An 18,708-nucleotide genomic window follows, 5' to 3' on the forward strand; every position below is an offset into this window, starting at 1 on the left:
AAATTTTAGAGTACTATAAGAAAATTACATAAGGATATAAAACTAATGTAACATACTTTAAAAATTTGTGTAAATATTAATTTTATGTGCATAATTTGTAGGTATATTGTATTGTATATGATTTTTCTGACGAAATCCACACAATGTAAATTGTTACATGGATTAATAAAGAAATCAAATCAAATCAAATCAAATCAAATGAACCTGAGGTCAAATTCCTAGGCCACCTGACATCATCTGCAGGCTCCCTACCACTAACTGAGGTTGAAATAATTCTACACAAACCGCAACTGACCACACTCAAGGAGTTACACCACTTTTTAGGAGTGTTAAACTTCTACTGCTGTCTGCCTCGTGCAGAAGAACTTCAAGAACCATTGAGCACGGTACTTATTGGCCTGAAGGTTCGGACTGGGACACCAGTGCAGTAGAAGGAAACAATGTACTCCATTTTTGAGTCCGCAAAAAGTGTATGGCGCACACACAGCACTCCTCGTGTACTTTAATAAGCTGGATGCACCTTTGGCATTAGTGGTAGACACAAACCAAACTGTTATCAGTGCAGTACTGCAACAGTGGTCAAATGATTCATGGCAATCATCTTCTCAGAGAATTTGTCAAAGCCACCCTACACCAATCAGCAACTCAAGGCCAACTGGAATTCCTCTGACAATAACCTGTCGCTCAAATACTACTTCCCACAGCCTCCAAACATGGTATAACAACCACTTACTGCTTGTGATGCTCCAGACAGGCAGTGTCAAACCACCACTGCAACTGCTGTCCTCTGGCCCATACTGTGTTCTACAAAGAAGCATACCAATGCTGGGCATCATAGTAAGCAGAAAGCCCACAACCATTGCCATCAACAGTGTCAAACTGGTGTACATTTTCAAGGAAGAGCCACCATCAACAGCACCAAGTCTTCAGCATCTTCCAATACCAATGCCACAATCTCTGCTGCAGGGGTAACAACTGGCTGAAGCAGTCCAAAGACAAGCACACACAATCCGTTCAAAATGACACATTTTCCTGCCCAGTTCTGTGACGAGACTCGACTTCCACTGTGGGGGCTGAATTGGTGATTCCTACAGAGGTGCATATTGTTGCTGTGGTTGACAGTCGAGGTCAGCCAACCAGTGATGCTCATGTGTTTAGTTGTGTAGTGTAACATGTGCATGATAACGAGTGAATCACAACTGTCAAGCAGCTTCCATGCCAGGTGCAGGGGTGCTGTATTTTCTAAGAAGTTTTACGTATCTGTGTATTGTTTATTCCTGGCTGTGATTTTTTTTATATGTTTGTATGTTCAATGTTTTATGTTCTGTTCTTGATTCTATCACTTCAAGTTACAATAGTAATAGCTCACTGACTTCCTCTCAAATATTTGTACATTCGAGAATGATTTATTTCACAGTTTATGTTCTGATCAATACACAACAGATGATAACAATTTCTGCTCTCTGTGTTCTCTTGTTTGCAAAATACAGTTGCTGTAATAAATATTTTGCTGCAGTAAACCTCCAGTCTCAATGTGTTTATATTTTGCAAAGGCTGGACAACCCAAATTGAGCTGTACCTGATACCTCATACATAGACAAATGCAGAAATAAACCAGGGCTTTGATATGGTTCGTTTTTTGGATTTTCAGTAACAGGAATTCGTCAGAAGATCATCCTCTGCCGTGGCAGTTACAAGGGTGAAAGGTTCACAATGAGGCCTCACATTCATTGCTCACCATATTATTTCCTTTATTTATTCATAAGAGCTTTTTACCCAAAACTGCCTGCCTTTTTCATAGCTGCTAATATTATATTGTCACATTTACTATTACAAGGAGTCATTTTTAATCGTTGTAATCTCCTGGTCTTTTTTACATTTACACTCAGTTTCTGTAACTTGACACTGATAGCAAATACCATTATTACTAACCACAAATGCCATAAAGGAGTAAGTATAAATGGGAGAACCTTCAAGTCTTTGAGGAGGCTTCTGCGAGATCTTTGATTACCAACTTTGCATAATATTCTTACTGCACACTTCTGTTGATTAAATAGACTTTTCACCTTAGCTGTGTTGCCCAGGATATTATGCTATGGGACAGCATTTAGGGAAAGTGTGCTAGTGATCCCATCTGCAGATCAACACAATGGGAGAGGATTCTTTATTCAGTATGGTCAGATTCCAGAATGTTCAAATCTTAGAATCTGCAAAACAGGCAAAATCCAGTTTTTTACAATTTTACCAGAATAACTTGTTAGCTAATGAAAGATTTCAATTAGAAAATTTGACATTAAAAAAATCTTAGTGGTCCTTTGTAAATCCTAATGCAAGCTTAGACTTCTGCTTCATAAAATGGAACAATTATTATACCAATTTTAGAACAATTAACGAGTAGTTAATTGCAGTAATTTATCTACCTAATGCATGTATGTATACTGTACTTTTCAAGGCTTTTATGTTTCTAGCTTGCAGCCCCTGGTTGGGTCTGTTTAGAACACAAACCTTTTCAGCAGTTCCTTTCCTCTTTTCACATATCCCTCTCGTCTCAGTTCCAGTCATCTCCTCTCTTCTTTACCCATTCTGTCATTTCAACCATCAATCTCTCTCTCTCTCTCTCTCTCTCTCTCTCTCTCTCTCTCTCTCTCTCTCTCTCTCTCTCGCCCTATAGGTCTCTTGTCTCTTTCCATCATTTTACGGGCCTGTCTCAGTATTCCACCAACTCCCGTTCTTGTAACTTGCGCATTACTATCTTAATCTTGCCTTTTGTATGGTCTCTGTGTGAGCTTCTCTTTCATTATTTCTGACAACAACTCATTTAATACTCTTATCTATACTAGTAAGTGATATTGCTAGTGCTAATTCTGCAAGGTTCGCAGGGGAGCTTCTGTTAAGTTTGGAATGTAGGAGACAAGGTACTGGCAGAAGAGAAGCTGTGAGGATGGGGCGTGAGTCGTGCTTGGGTGGCTCAGTTGGTAGAGCACTTGCTCGCGAAAGGCAAAGGTCCCTAGTTCGAGTCCTTGTCCGGCACACAGTTTTCATCTGCCACGAAGTTTCATATCAATGCACACTCCGCTGCAGAGTGAAAATCTCATTCTGGAAACGTCCCCCAGGCTGTGGCTAAGCCATGTCTCCACAATATCCTTTCTTTCAGGAGCACTAGTTCTGCAAGGTTCGCAGGAGAGCTTCTGTTAAGTTTGGAAGGTAGGAGACAAGGTATTGGCAGAAGAGAAGCTGTGAGGATGGGGCGTGAGTTGTGCTTGGGTAGCTCAGTTGGTAGAGCACTTGCCCGCGAAAGGCAAAGGGCCCGAGTTCAAGTCTCGGTCCGGCACATAGTTTTAATTTGCCAGGAAGTTTTAAGTGATATCCTGTTTATCTGAAATTTTTATATCACATGCCTGTACAGTGCTAACTGAGTTTTCTTCGTTACACACATATCCGATGCATGTGGGAGTAATGGAGCATAACATGCTTGGTATAACATTTGCTTGCTTTTTGGTGGTACATCCTTTATCCAAATCCGGCTTATTGTAGCAGTTTGTGATAACCATCCTACATGAATTTTTTAAGAGGCATTTCATGCATAGCCACAGTCAGTTGATCCTAGGAATTTGTCGTGTAAAATTCTGCCAGTGAATCTGGGTGAACTGCAGTGTAGTATGCAGTTAAATGTGTGTAATTAGTCAATATGTGTTATTAAGTTGTTACATACAGTCCAAACTGACTGCTCAATATCGGCATTGAGAAATACACCTCAATATCGGCATTGAGAAATGTGTATTGAGTATGAACTGCGTATTGCTGCCATTTGGCTGTGAATTTACACAACTTTCTTGATGTCAGTATGAAGCTTAATATATAACAGCTGCCCATTGTCAACCGAGAACAGTAACAATAAATATGCACAGCTTGAATATCCACTTTGAAGATGATGTGTACAGTTATTTAAAAGTTCACTTAGAGCACCAACAATCACCAATCAGACTTGGGAAGAAAGGGAAGTCTTAGAGGCACCATTCTGACAGGACAGTAATCTTAAAATCTAAAGGTTGAGTAAACAATACCATAATTGTTTCAACTTGTGTGAGAGGTGAGCATAAAGTTTTGACTATCACCATGAAAATAAAAGAAGGGTCCATAATTAAGCTTTTGTTTGTTGGCAGGAATTACCTGAAATCCCATTACACACCAAAAGCCTCACTCCACAGTACCACAGCACATTGCTAGAAGCAGCCAAAACAAAGTGGGAGGACAATGACAGACTGAAGGTAGGCTTTGCCACTTTGTTTTGGCTGCTCTAGTGGCGTGCTGCAGTGTCGTCGTAACCTCCGTCTGCTTCACGTCTGCTGTGCAGTGAGCTACCTTAATTTAAGTATTAACTGTATTTTTCTTACTTGTCACTTCTTCCGTGTGTTTTTGCTTTTAGGAAGCTATAATTGTCGAGTGCTATTAATAGTGTTCCATAGATTTCGTGTTTGTTTTGAATACACTCAGAGAGAGTCCCTTTAGTCAGCCACAGTGCCAGTAGTGCTAGTGTTTGTTTTGAATACAGTCCAGAGACAGGTAGTGCTATTTTCATTGTTTTCTACAAGAAGTGGCTAGCAATCACAGTTTAGTCAACAATCAGCCGCCTTTAGTGAATTAGCAGTCTAGTTAAAAGTTGATTAACTCTCTTCAGTAAATTGATTCCTTAGGATGGATAGGATGTGTGACTGCTGTGTACGGACGCAGGAGGAGCTGGCCACTGTTCGCGAAGAGCTGAACGTGTTGATGGCTGCGGTCAGCCGTCTTCAGGCTGCTGCCTCCGAGTGTAGCGGCAGTTGGGGAGTCTGGTGCATCACAAGGTACACCCCAGGTGTTACACGCTTCACCCACTGTCCCTGCTGTCGAGACATCTTCACGGGTACCGGGTGCGGCTGGGCCACACTCTCCCCAAGGGGAGTGGCGGGTTCAGCGGCGTTCGCAGCGCACGAGGCGGAAGGTAAATGTGGAGGCTGGCTGTGTGGCATCACCTGCTCTGCCTGTGAGTGGACATGTGGCTGCTCCCTGCTCCGTCAGCAAGGTCCGAGCAGGCACACGGGGGAGGGGTTTATTAGTTATTGGGAGCTCCAACGTTAGGCGGGTGATGGAGCCCCTTAGGGAAATAACGGAAAGGTCAGGGAAGAAGGCCAGTGTTCACTCTGTCTGCTTGCCGGGGGGTCTCATCCGAGATGTGGAGGAGGCCCTACCGGCGGCGATAGAGAGCACTGGGTGCATCCGACTGCAAATTGTTGCTCATGTTGGCACCAATGACTTCTGCCGTCTGGGTTCAGAGGTCATCCTGAGTTCGTACCGGCGGATGGCAAAACTGGTGAAGGCGGAAAGCCTCGCTCGCGGGGTTGAATCAGAGCTAACTATTTGTAGTATCGTTCCCAGAACCGATCGCGGTCCTCTGGTTTGGAGCTGAGTGGAAGGCTTAAACCAGAGGCTCAGACGATTCTGCGGAGATCTGGGGTGCAAATTTCTCGACCTCCGCTATCGGGTGGAGAAATGTAGGGTCCCCCTGAATAGGTCAGGTGCGCTACACGTTGGAAGTGGCTACAAGGGTAGCAGAGTACGTGTGGAGTGCACATGGAGGTTTTTTAGGTTAGAGTATTCCCTCCCTAGGCCCGACAAGATGCCTCCTGAGATACGACAAGGTAGCAGTAGGCAAAATGCAACAGGGAATAACAATATTAATGTGCTAATAGTAGACTGCAGGAGCGTCTATAGAAAGGTCCCAGAACTGCTCTCATTATTAATGTGCTAATAGTAAACTGCAGGAGCGTCTATAGAGAGGTCCCAGAACTGCTCTCATTAATAAACAGTCACAACGCCCATACAGTACTAGGGACAGAAAGTTAGCTGGAACCAGACGTAAACAGTAATGAAATCCTAAACTCAGATTGGAATGTATACCGCAGAGACAGGCTGGACAGTGAAGGGGGAGGCATGTTTATAGCGATAAGAAGTGCAATAGTATTGAAGGAAATTGACTGAGTTCCGAAATGTGAAATGATTTGGGTATAGGTCACAGTTAAAGCAGGCTCAGACATGGTAATTGGATGTCTCTATAGGCCCCCTGGTTCAGCAGCGGTTGTGGCTGAGCACCTGAAGGATAATTTGGAAAATATTTCGAGTAGATTTCCCCACCATGTTGTAGTTCTGGGTGGAGATTTTAATTTTCCGGATATAGACTGGGAGACTCAAACATTCATAAAGGGTGGCAGGGACAAAGAATCCAGTGAAATTTTTTAAAGTGCTTTATCTGAAAACTACCTTGAGCAGTTAAACAGAGAACCAACTTGTGGTGATAACATATTAGACCTTCTGGTGACAAACAGACCCGAACTATTTGAAACAGTTGACGCAGAACAGGGAATCAGCGATCATAAAGCGGTTGCGGCATCAATGATTTCAGCTGTAAATAGAAATATTAAAAAAGGTAGGAAGATTTTACTGTTTAGCAAAAGTGACAAAAAGCAGATTACAGAGTGCCTGACGGCTCAACACAGATGGTGTTGATGATCAGTGGACAAAGTTCAAAACCATCGTACAATATGCATTAGATGAGTATGTGCCAAGCAAGATCGTAAGAGATGGAAAAGAGCTACTGTGGTACAACAACCAAGTTAGAAAACTGCTGTGGAAGCAAAGGGAACTTTACAGCAAACATAAACATAGCCAAAGCCTTGCAGACAAAACAAAAATTACGCGAACCGAAATGTAGTGTGAGGAGGGCTATGCGAGAGGCGTTCAATGAATTCGAAAGTAAAGTTCTATGTACTGACTTGGCAGAAAATCCTAAGAAATTTTGGTCTTATGTCAAAGAGGTAGGTGGATCAAAACAAAATGCCCAGACACTCTGTGACCAAAATGGTACTGAAACAGAGGATGACAGACTAAAGGCCGAAATACTAAATGTCTTCTTCCAAAGCTGTTTCACAGAGGAAGACTGCACTGTAGTTCCTTCTCTAGATTGTTGTACAGATGACAAAATGGTAGATATCGAAATAGACAACAGAGGGATAGAGAAACAATTAAAATCACTCAAAAGAGGAAAGACTGCTGGACCTGATGGGATACCAGTTCGATTTTACACAGAGTACGCGAAGGAACTTGCCCCCCTTCTTGCAGCGGTGTACCGTAGGTCTCTAGAAGAGCGTAGCGTTCCAAAAGATTGGAAAAGGGCACAGGTCATCCCCGTTCTCAGGAAGGGACGTCGAACAGATGTGCAGAACTATAGACCTATATCTCTAACGTCGATCAGTTGTAGAATTTTGGAACACGTATTATGTTTGAGTATAATGACTTTTCTGGAGACTAGAAATCTACTCTGTAGGAATCAGCATGGGTTTCGAAAAAGACGGTTGTGTGAAACCCAGCTCGCGCTATTCGTCCACGAGACTCAGAGGGCCATAGACACGGGTTCACAGGTAGATGCCGTGTTTCTTGGCTTCCGCAAGGCGTTTGATACAGTCAAACACAGTCGTTTAATGAGCAAAGTAAGAGCATATGGACTATCAGACCAATTGTGTGATTGGATTGAGGAGTTCCTAGATAACAGAATGCAGCATGTCATTCTTAATGAAGAGACGTGTTCCGAAGTAAGAGTGATTTCAGGTGGGCTGCCCATGGGAGGGTCATAGGACCATTGGTATTCACAATATACATAAATGACCTGGTGGATGACTTCAGAAGTTTACTGAGGCTTTTTGCAGATGATGCTCTGGTATATCGAGAGGTTGTAACAATGGAAAATTGTGCTGAAATGCAGGAGGATCTGCAGCGAATTGACGCATGGTGCAGGGAATGGCAATTGAATCTCAATGTAGACAAGTGTAATGTGCTGCGAATACATAGAAAGATAGATCCCTTATCATGTAGCTACAAAATAGCAGGTCAGCAACTGGAAGTAGTTAATTCCATAAATTATCTGGGAGTACGCATTAGGAGTGATTTAAAATGGAATGATCATATAAAGTTGATCGTCGGTAAAGCAGATGCCAGACTGAGATTCATTGGAAGAATCCTAAGGAAATGCAATCCGAAAACAAAGGAAGTAGGTTACAGTATGCTTGTTCGCCCACTGCTTGAATACTGCTCAGCAGTGTGGGATCCGTACCAGATAGGGTTGATAGAAGAGAGAGAAGATCCAATGGAGAGCAGCACGCTTCATTACAGTATTGTTTACTAATTGCGAAAGCATTACGGAGATGATAGATAAACTCCAGTGGAAGACTCTGCAGGAGAGACGCTCAGTCGCTCGGTACGGGCTTTTGTTAAAGTTTCGAGAACATACCTTCACCGAAGAGTCAAGCAGTATATTGCTCCCTCCTATGTATACCTCGCGAAGAGACCATGAGGATAAAATCAGAGAGATTAGAGCCCACACAGAAGCATACCGACAATCCTTCTTTCCACGAACAATACGAGACTGGAATAGAAGAGAGAACGGATAGAGGTACTCACGGTATCGTCTGCCACACACCGTCAGGTGGCTTGCAGAGTATGGATGTGGATGTAGATGTAGATGTAGATGTACTGTGGAGTGGGGCTTTTGGAGTGTAATGGGACTGCCAACAAACAAAAGCTTAATTGTGGAACCCTCTTTTATTTTTATCACGACGGTCAAACCTTTGTGGCAGTCCCTTGCATCAAACTAAAGTGTTATCACCATGTAAAATTGCTTTGAATCCTTGTTCCTTGTAACTCTGCTGGCCTTCTGTCTGCAATGCAGTTCTAATCCCTGAAACACAAGAAGATTGCTTCAAATTGTTGTATAATTCAGACAACAATTTATCTTACAAGGTTATTTCCAAGTAGGGGATCCACATTTTGAAATCATCCGTACAGTGATGTAGTTCAAGGTCTCAGCATAAAACCTTGCAGCCATTCACCCTGGTGGGCCTTCATCTGCAAGTAACTGATGAAAAAAATTCAGAATTTTGTGTGATGTTCTACAGCTTGAAAGTAGAAATACTAAACAGAATGGTTGTATAGTATTGTGAAGGTACTCCAATCTCATTAGGTGCTTTGAAATTCTTTGCTTTTAAATCTGCATCGAAATGACCTTGATCATTACTGTCATTCAGTTAATTGGTTAAAATTAATTTTTTTTAGTTGCATTCATTTAGCACATAATTTTAATCACCGTGTTAACTTATCAGCTGCTCTTGTATTCTTCTTCGCATCCTCCTTTTTCCACTTAGAATTATTGTGCATGTGAATTTAATTATTTATTTATCTGTCATAATATTTAAACTTTTGAAAATGCCAATCTATTGGTTAAAAAACAAAAGATAAGGTAATCTGTCTATACTGGCTGTGCAGTGATGTAAAACCTGTATTTTTTGTTATAAAGACATTCATTTTTTTTGGATGTTTATCATCATATTAACATTTAAAACACAAGTTCTTATTACACTATGGACAAAATAATGCAGATGGAGATATAAATGAAAAAACAGGTCATAAGTAAAATGAAATTCAAGAAAAATGAGAAATAGAAATAATGACTGTAGTAACAGAGATAAAAACATAGGCTGATAAAATGGAAGTAACTAAATTGAAGTTAATATGCAAAAATAATTAAAATCACATGAACACAGAAACCAGGCAGAAAAAATTTCAGGAAAAAAAGAGAACAATGAAAAAGTTAATACAATGATTAATATGTTGTGACAAAGGAACAGACACAAAAAAATTACATATAAACCAGTTAACTGAATAAAAGAAATGGTCAAGGCCGTTTTGATAGAGATTTAAAAATAAAAATTTCAAAGTGTCTAATGGAATTCGAACCCACAACCTTCCGCATGAGAGGACTGTACCTTAACCATTGTGCTCTGCAACTAGTCTGTATGATTACTTTTTTAAAGTTTCAGAGCACCATGCGACTTCTGAAAAATTTTGTTTATTATTAGCAAAAGAGGGTGCACTGACGATGAATGGCTATAGGGTGTGGTAATGGGACCTTACCCTATGTCACTGTATTGTTGGTTTCAAAAAGTCAATCCCACCACAGGGGACATCTCTATTGTTAGGAAGCTCTGTTATGAGTGGTAAAATACCAGTGGTTAGAAGTGTCAGAGCAGCATCTTGTTTACAGTAGGAAGGACATTAGTACAAATTCGATAATTTTGAAAATTTTTGGCAACTGCCAGTTTTTTTCCCCCTCAGTTATACAAGATGTCCCAGGAGAAATGGTCAGTATTCAGCCTTATGACAGGAACAATCATTTGAGGCAAAAAAGTCTAGTAAACATAGGCTCTAAAATGCATACCTTAAGAGCTGTGAGCACTGCTTTATCTTCAGTACTGTGAAACATGTCTCTACTACTGCAAATTCTTTACTTTCCATAATTTGAGAGGTGGTGGTATGGACTAAAACAAAAATGCTCTAAAATGCATACTCACTACTGAACAAGTGCTCAAAGCTGTTATGGTATACATTTTAGAACACATGTTTACTTGGCATTATTGCTTAGAATAACTGTTCATGTCACATCCCTAAACACTGACCATTCCTTGTCAGGCACCCTGTATCTCAGTCAGTGTGAAATGCGAGCTATTCATTCTGCATCAGAATATTTAAAAACAGAGGAATAAAATTAAAAAGCTACTTATTTTTGTTGATGTAAGAAAAATACAACACATTTATTAATAAAGCCTTTACACAAAAAAGCTGGGGATTGCTGAAGGAATATAGGTATGTTGTAAGACAAAAAGGAAACTGTCACTCAGAGTTCTGAAGTTGATGCTACAGCTTATTATAATACAGAATGCAAAATATTAAAGAAGGTAATACAGCCATCATAGCAAATGCATTATAAGAAAAATGATAGTCACTTCAGCTATCAAACTCAAGACAATATGAGATTAAGTGAAGGAGGAGATGTGGAAGACGGGATTAGGAACAGAAGATAGCTTCAAGAGTAAACAATAAAAAAAAAAGGTTCAAATGGCTCTGAGCACTGTGGGAATTAACTTCTAAGGCCATCAGTCCCCTAGAACTTAGAACTACTTCTTAAACCTAACCAACCTGAGGACATCACACACATCCATGCCCGAGGCAGGATTCGAACCTGCGATCATAGCGGTCGCGCAGTTCCAGAATGTAGCGTCTAGAACCGCTCGGCCACCCAGACCGGCAGTAAACAATGACATTGATCCAGAATGAGATTTTCACTGTGCAGCGGAGTGTGCGCTGATATGAAACTTCCTGGCAGATTAAAACTGTGTGCCCGACCGAGACTCGAACTTGGGACCTTTGCCTTTCGCGGGCAAGTGCTCTACCATCTGAGCTACCGAAGCACGACTCACGCATGGTCCTCACAGCTTTACTTCTGCCAGTATCTCGTCTCCTACCTTCCAAACTTAACAGAAGCTCTCCTGCGAACCTTGCAGAACTAGCATTCCTGAAAGAAAGGATACTGCGGAGACATGGGAAAGAAAGGGTACTGTGGAGACTAGTTCTGCAAGGTTCGCAGGAGAGCTTCTGTAAAGTTTGGAAGGTAGGAGACGAGATACTGGCACAAGTAAAGCTGTGAGGACCGGGCGTGAGTCGTGCTTCGCTAGCTTAGATGGTAGAGCACTTGCCCGTGAAAGGCAAAGATCCCAAGTTCGAGTCTTGGTCGGGCACACAGTTTTAATCTGCCAGGAAGTTTCAATAACAATGATGCTGTGGTATAAAACATTTTAACAAGCATTTCATAATTGCTACTGAAAATGTCGAGTTAAGTTCAGTAGATTCCACCAAGGAATATGCCAGACCAGCCATTATTGATAACTTCAGTAATAAGAATACGACCCACACTACACCAGAAAAATAATGTCCACCATAAAATTGAAACTTTTAGTGGTTATTATAAAACATCACCACAGTTAAAGAATTCTCCTCTGCATGTGGTAATGTACACTGGTGTAAGACCAAAAGTAAATTTTGCATGATGTGTCACAACCGAGTAAAATAGCTCGACAAAACTTTGAACGTACATAGAAAGAACTGCTGAAGTACAGTACAGAAAGTAACTGAAAGAAATATGCAATAAGACAAACAAATGGCATTTTTGTTCAAAGGCTTTAATTACACTGTAGTCACGTGATTCCTGATGTGCCTCTGGACATTGCAAAATGTCATGGCACTTAATATGGATGGATAGATGGCAGTGCATGCTCTGCTATGTGCTCCCATGCTGGCCACAAGATAGGTAAGTAGTTATTGTGGTAGGGCGTTCCATTCCTTCAACACACCATTAACAACTGCTGGATGGTCATTGATGCATGTGGACACACTGCAATGTGTCTCTTCAATGGATCCCATAGTGCTTGATGGTATTTAAGTTTTTTTTTTGGGGGGGGGGGGGGGTGAGGGGTGGCAGACGAGTCCATTCACTGAATATGAATATCCTCTCATTCCAAGAGCTCCTAAAAATGTATTCTGGGCCGAATGCTCACATGAAAAGACACACGGGGAAGGAGTACAATGTCACAGAAATGTTGATGGAATGAGTTTACCACTTTGAGATCAGTACTACCATGGAACATTATGACTCCCTGCACTGCACCATACCACATGGATCACCAATATGATCATGTTCCTGGGTGCCTTATGTACCCCAACTCTTGCCATATGAGTGTACATTCAGAATCATTACTCAGACTCAATCTGCTCTCATATGAGAAGAGCACATGACCCTACTCCTCACTTGTCCACTCCCTACACTCCTGGCACCATTGCAAATGTTGCAGTGGATGTCGGCAGAACACAATGTCACTGTGGACCATGAGATTGCATGCCTGTTAAATATGGTTGCAACTAAAACTGCTGTTTGATGTGAGTCCTTTCTTTCCTGTTGCACAATGCAGTGGTCATCTGCTGCTGTAGTTGACCATGCTCAACCAACTCCTCTCCTTCGGATGGCAGTGCTTGTGATTCAGAACACTCCCCATGAACGTGAAACAATGCTGTGACAGCACCAAACTCCTGGGTTACATTCATCATACTTCATTTGTATTCCAGTTTCCTGATGATTGTACCCAATGAAAAGTCATGCAAATGTTGTCTCTGGACCATGTTGTAATGAATACCATCACAGTGCCCTGTACCTGCTCAGCAATTGACATTCAGAGTCTTTTCCGACTCCTTCAACTGGTTCGTGTTTCAGGGCCAGCCCCACTTGGTGCTATAGTCACACTGACCTCACGTCATGTGATGTCCAACATTCTGGGAGACATCTGGCAATATGCCCCTGCACTTTCTTTTATATCCACTGAGTTGTTAATATGTTATGTTACCTCATCCTCGAGTGTTGCAAAGCAGTATATTATGTTATTTGTGTAGCTAGTCATTTATCACCGGAACATTTCCCAATTGGCTAAAATTTCCAGAAATTAATTTTCTGTGTAAGAATACGGATAAAGAAATACCGCAAACTACTGTCCAATTTCGGCTTTGCCAGAATTCTCAAAAATTGTACTAAAGGTAATAGAGTAGGGATTTCTTAACCATCTTACTATAAATAATATATTGTCAAAGTTACAGCTCAAATTTCTAAACAGTTCTGGAACTTAAGAAGACTATTAACACAAACAGCAATAATGTGCTTAATTTGCTAGACAATAAACTGGAGGCTGCTAGCATATTCTATGACCTGTCAAAGGCAAAGGTAATAACTCAGTGTATAGTTGATGTGCTGAGTTGATAGGCACATATACAACACTGAGAAATTTGCTAGCTTTTGGATGAATCCTCCTCCAGAGCTACAGAGTTCACATGCAAACTGTAGAGTTGCATTGGCCTGAGTGACTACGGTGTGCCTGCTTTGCATGCCAAATGGAGTGAGGGGTCATGTCGTGTTGAGTGGGCGAGGGAAGAAGAAGATGGGGAGTGGAAGGGAGGGTTAGGGAAGCAGGGCCGTCAGCTGGGAGGGAGAGGGCAGGAGTGGCACACAACAGGAATGTGACTCTAGTGAGCTAGTTATTGTCCCAGGCAGGGAAGCTGTGCACGACATACAGTGAAATGGAGGAATGGATCGGGAGGTGGATATAGAACAGAGGAAGAAGAAGACTACAGACAAAAGAGAGTGGCTGTGCGGCGAGTGTACCTAGTCACAGGTCAGTCAGTGGTGGAGGTGGTTTCAGAGCTGGAGCTAGTGGAGAGATGAGGCCACAGTTCTCCTGCTTGTGGACACAGTTTGAGGGGACTGGTGTTTAGTGGTCTTGCCCGTATAAGAAACTCTGCAGAAATTACAGCAGAATCAGTAAATGATGTGACTGCTTTCATAGGTGCACTGTTTCTGATATGGAGTAAAAGCTGCAATGGAATTTGACAAGGATATAGTGATTGGGTATGTAAGGCAGATTTTGCACCTGGCTCTTCACCAAGGATATGGCTCATATTGCAAGAGGTTGGAAGAAGGTGTGCCATTTGTTTGATATTTTCTAAATTGATTGGGCAGTGGAATACCACTTTGGAAAAGGTGACAATTATGGCCAGATGTTCCTCGTTTGCTTACCTTGTTCTGAGCTGGGGTGATATAGGGTATTGAGAGGGTGCCCCTTTCCAGGTGCTTTGTAGGAATGGTTGCAGTGTTAGGGCTGCATGTGCATATGCATGGGAGATCTGTTGGTGCACTGGGTTTGCGGGGTTGTACCTGTCTCTGTGAAGGCCTTAGTAACATCTTTTCTGCACTGGATAAGGGATTGAACTTCACTACAGATGTGCCACTGTCTGTTGGCCAGACTGTATGGAAGTAACTTTTTAGTGTGAAAGGAATGACAGCTATGAAAATGGAGGAACTATTGACAGTGAACTTGATATAGACACTAGTTTTTATGGAGCCATCAGAGAGGTTGAGGAAGGTGGAAAGCTGAGCTGAGTAGGAGGACCAACCAAGGGCAAAACAAGAGATGGTGTTAAGGCTGTGGGAGAATTATTGTGCATTTTGGTCCTGGATTTACAGCATGATGATATCATTTTGAACATGATGCTGAAAAAAAGTTAGGATCTTAGATGGCAATGAAAGACTTGCAGATGCCTGCAGTTGTACTGTGGATTTGTTTGTATATCTTCATTTTTATATTAATTAAAGAGCTTTTCCAACTCTTATCCCATTGGACAGTACAAGCAACCTACTCCAAAACTCTTAGGCATTCTTAAGCCCATCACTTGCACCTTCCTTAGTCAGTGAAATTTATCACATCAAACAACTGAGACTTAAAGAGGTGCAAAACTTGGAGCATAAATGCCACACTTAAATGGTGCAATGAAGCAAGCCATTAAACACTCTCTAGAGCTTGGACAAATCACAGTTACAGAAATCCTCCCTCAGGTGCCTAGGTTCTCGAACAACGTTATTAGAGGTGCAATTGAGATAAGCTAAACCAGAAATCTTATTACCAGAGAATCCTCCTCAAAGCACAGAAAAGGCTGGAACCCTGCCTTAAAATTAATGAAAGGACAGAGGCAAGGCCACACAAGAAAATCATCTTGGAACAAAACCACCTGGGGGACAGCTGCTGACTGGTGGATTGGATGTCATACAGAACACCTTGGACCGTCCAGGAGCACCTGGAAACTGATAGTGACTGCAAAAAAGAAGAGAGAGGAAATAATCAGTAAATATAAAGAGCACACAAATGAGCACAGGTTGATGACAGTGATTGATATTGAAATATTGTGGCAAAAGATATGAGAAGCCAGTGATGTACCTGAAACTACATCATGAATCAGCAGTGACAGAAAAACAAGATCTTACATCACAGAGCTTTGTGGAGAGAAGCTGTATGCTTGTTGCTCATGTTGTCAACCTCAGAAGCAAATGTCACTTCAGTCTTCACACAACTCAGCTGCAGCTAAGAGGGACGAACACCAAGAAAGCTTAGCAAAGGTAATGAGAAGGATCCAGTACACCCACAGGTAGCTAAACACTATTGTCCAAAGACTTCTACCTCTTCATCAATTGTTTCAGTCATCAATGATTCTGAGAATTAGAAATGGCTCGAGGGCATGTATTATATGCCTAGGCAGAATCATTGGAAGAGAAAGCATCAGTTCATAAAAATTTTAGCCTGTGGGCAGAAAGCTACAGTAAGAGGTCAATATCTCTGAGAAACAGATTGACAAGTTGATGGTGAAACTACCGGGCAGAAGTTAAACTTTACAACAACACCTAAACTGGTATTTATGTCAGGTTTGACCAGTGCAACAGAAAAAGTTGACATAGAACTCACATCAGATGCAGCACAGGAATGAGAGAGAATGAAATTTTACATTGTTCCATCAGTAATGATTCTGATTAAAGTCAGTTGACTGACTGGAAACTCCTGTATAATAGAAGAATTTAAATGAACAAGCTTGATGAATTTTGTGTTAGTGGGAAGTAGGATATCATCATCTTATTGAAAAAGAATGTAATAAAGTGCAAATTGGCAGCATCCCAACAGAAGAAAGACAGAATCTCACATCCAATGAGCCAATAAGCCTCAAGTCAAAACACCAACAATATTGTTCCTGGAAAAAATGAGGATATTTTTCCCCACTAGAGACAGTAGTGCAAAAAGTTAGGTAAGTGGTCAAGCAAGAAAACTGCCCTATTCGGTGAACACTGCCTTAAACAATATAAGTTAGAGCTAACATACCTGCCTCAGTTCAAATTTGCAAGCATGTTTTGTACAAAAATACCTTGTCATGGGAGTTCTTGTCGATAGGAGGGGTTACCCAAAAGAAACCGAACTACATTTTTGGTGAACAGAGAGATTGTAGTACCGCGTGTTGTCACTAGGAACACACAGAGCCAGTAAGCCAAATTCTGTCACTGAAGGAGGTCAGGGCCAGTTTTGGCAGGGTGGAAGCAGCCTGATTTGTGGCAGTTGGATGGCTGATTTTCAGTTGGGTGACTGATTTTTCTATAATAACAATGCCCCTGCTCACACAGGCCTGTCTTTGCAATAGGTCTTGACCAGAAATTGTATGACCCATGTTCCTCATCCCCCATAATCATACAACCTTGCCCCTTGCAACTATTTTTTGTTTCCTAGAACGAAAAGAGAAATAAAAGAAAATGTTTTAAGGATGTTGCTGAGATGAAAACAAAATGACAGAGGTACTGTCAAGCATCACAACATATGAATTTATACAATATCTTGAAAAATGTAATGAAAGATTAGACAAGCGTGTTGTTGCAAGTGGAGGAGACTTTGAAGGGGATTGAAAGTTTGTGGTTAAACAGTAAATAAATAAGTTAAAAAAAAAACATGAATTTGGTTTCTTTTGGGTACCCATCATATGTTGAAGAAAATACTGATTTCAACAGTGTAACTAAATATCATGCCTAGTGAAAAAGATATATAACTCTATCGAGTTGAATTACCAAGGCAAAATACTATTATTATTTGCATGTTAAGGTCATCAGCTGGAGAAAAAAAAAGTGTTTCATGATCACATGGAGGAACAACAAGTAAACTTCCATTAGGAATGTGGAATGCAGTAAATGACTGTGATACGGCTTTCAAAATGATGGAGAACAGCAATTGGCTGTCCTTTCCTTTCACATTTTATTAGAGCAAATCTAGATTTCGGATGGCAACTAGCCATTGTTTCAGAGTTTTAACACGTTGCCTAGTATGTCAGTCTCCTGTTGTTCATGCTCCTGTCACAGTTCCTTCAAGACTCCAGACAAGAGTCTTGAATGAACTGTGACAGTAGCCTGAACATCAGGGGACTGATATACTAGGACATATGTTAAGACTCTGAAATACTTTACTGATAATGGCTAGTTACCAACCGAACTCTAGATTCTTTTGTAAAGCCTGAAAGGGAAGGACAGCTGATGGCTGTTTATCCATCATTTATAAAGATATGGAGGATCCTTAGGAAGAAATTCACTCTCCCAAGGAAAATATAATTGTATGTGGCGACTTCAATATTGATATCTAAAAATCCAATAAATCCAAAGATGATGATATAAATTTGTTACAACCATTCAACATAAGCTCAACTGTAGCTTAACCAACTCTGCTTTTATCAATGACCAGAATTTGATAAAAACACGCAAATCTGCCCATAACATACAAGTGTTAAACACAGGTTCTAATGATCACTATGCTTAAATTCTTACAATGAATGCTTTAGGAAATTCAAAACTCAATGGAATAAGTTGTACTGTAAGGAATTATGATTCAAAAACTGTGAAATACTTTCTGTGCCCTCCTGAAGGATGAAGATTGGAATGATATATGCAACTGTAATGATACTACTGAAAAATATGATAAGTTTATGACAATGTTTAATTATTTTTTAAATAGCTTTTCTGGAGAAAAAAGCAACATTGAACTCTATTAAAAAAAAAAAAAAAAAAAAAAAAAAAAAAAAACAAACAAATTGGTGGATTACGAAAGAGATAAGGATAACATGTCAAAATAAGAGAAGGTAGTGAGTATTAGTATGCCAAGAAAAATACTAATCCTGATTTTACTACCTATTTCAAAAGATATAAACAAAAACTAAGACAAGTTATTTCAAAAGGAAAAAAAAACTATAAAATAACAAAATAATGTTTAATTCCAAGAATAAAACCAAAGTAACCTAGCTGATGATAAATTAATGCAAAGTCAGTTAACCACAGTAATATGGAGCTAATTATGAATAACAATAAGCTAACTGAACCCAGACAAGGGGCTAGTGCTT

General features: G+C 40.7%; 1 protein-coding gene across 1 annotated transcript in view; it reads right to left on the reverse strand.

The window, feature by feature from the left end:
• The window catches only part of LOC126355631 (probable flavin-containing monoamine oxidase A), a 268,309-nt gene that overhangs the window by 6,237 nt on the left and 243,364 nt on the right, over positions 1–18,708 (reverse strand). The window lies entirely within an intron of this gene.

This window comes from Schistocerca gregaria, chromosome 3 (genome assembly GCF_023897955.1).
Source record: "Schistocerca gregaria isolate iqSchGreg1 chromosome 3, iqSchGreg1.2, whole genome shotgun sequence".
NCBI classification, from domain to species: Eukaryota; Metazoa; Arthropoda; class Insecta; order Orthoptera; family Acrididae; genus Schistocerca; species Schistocerca gregaria.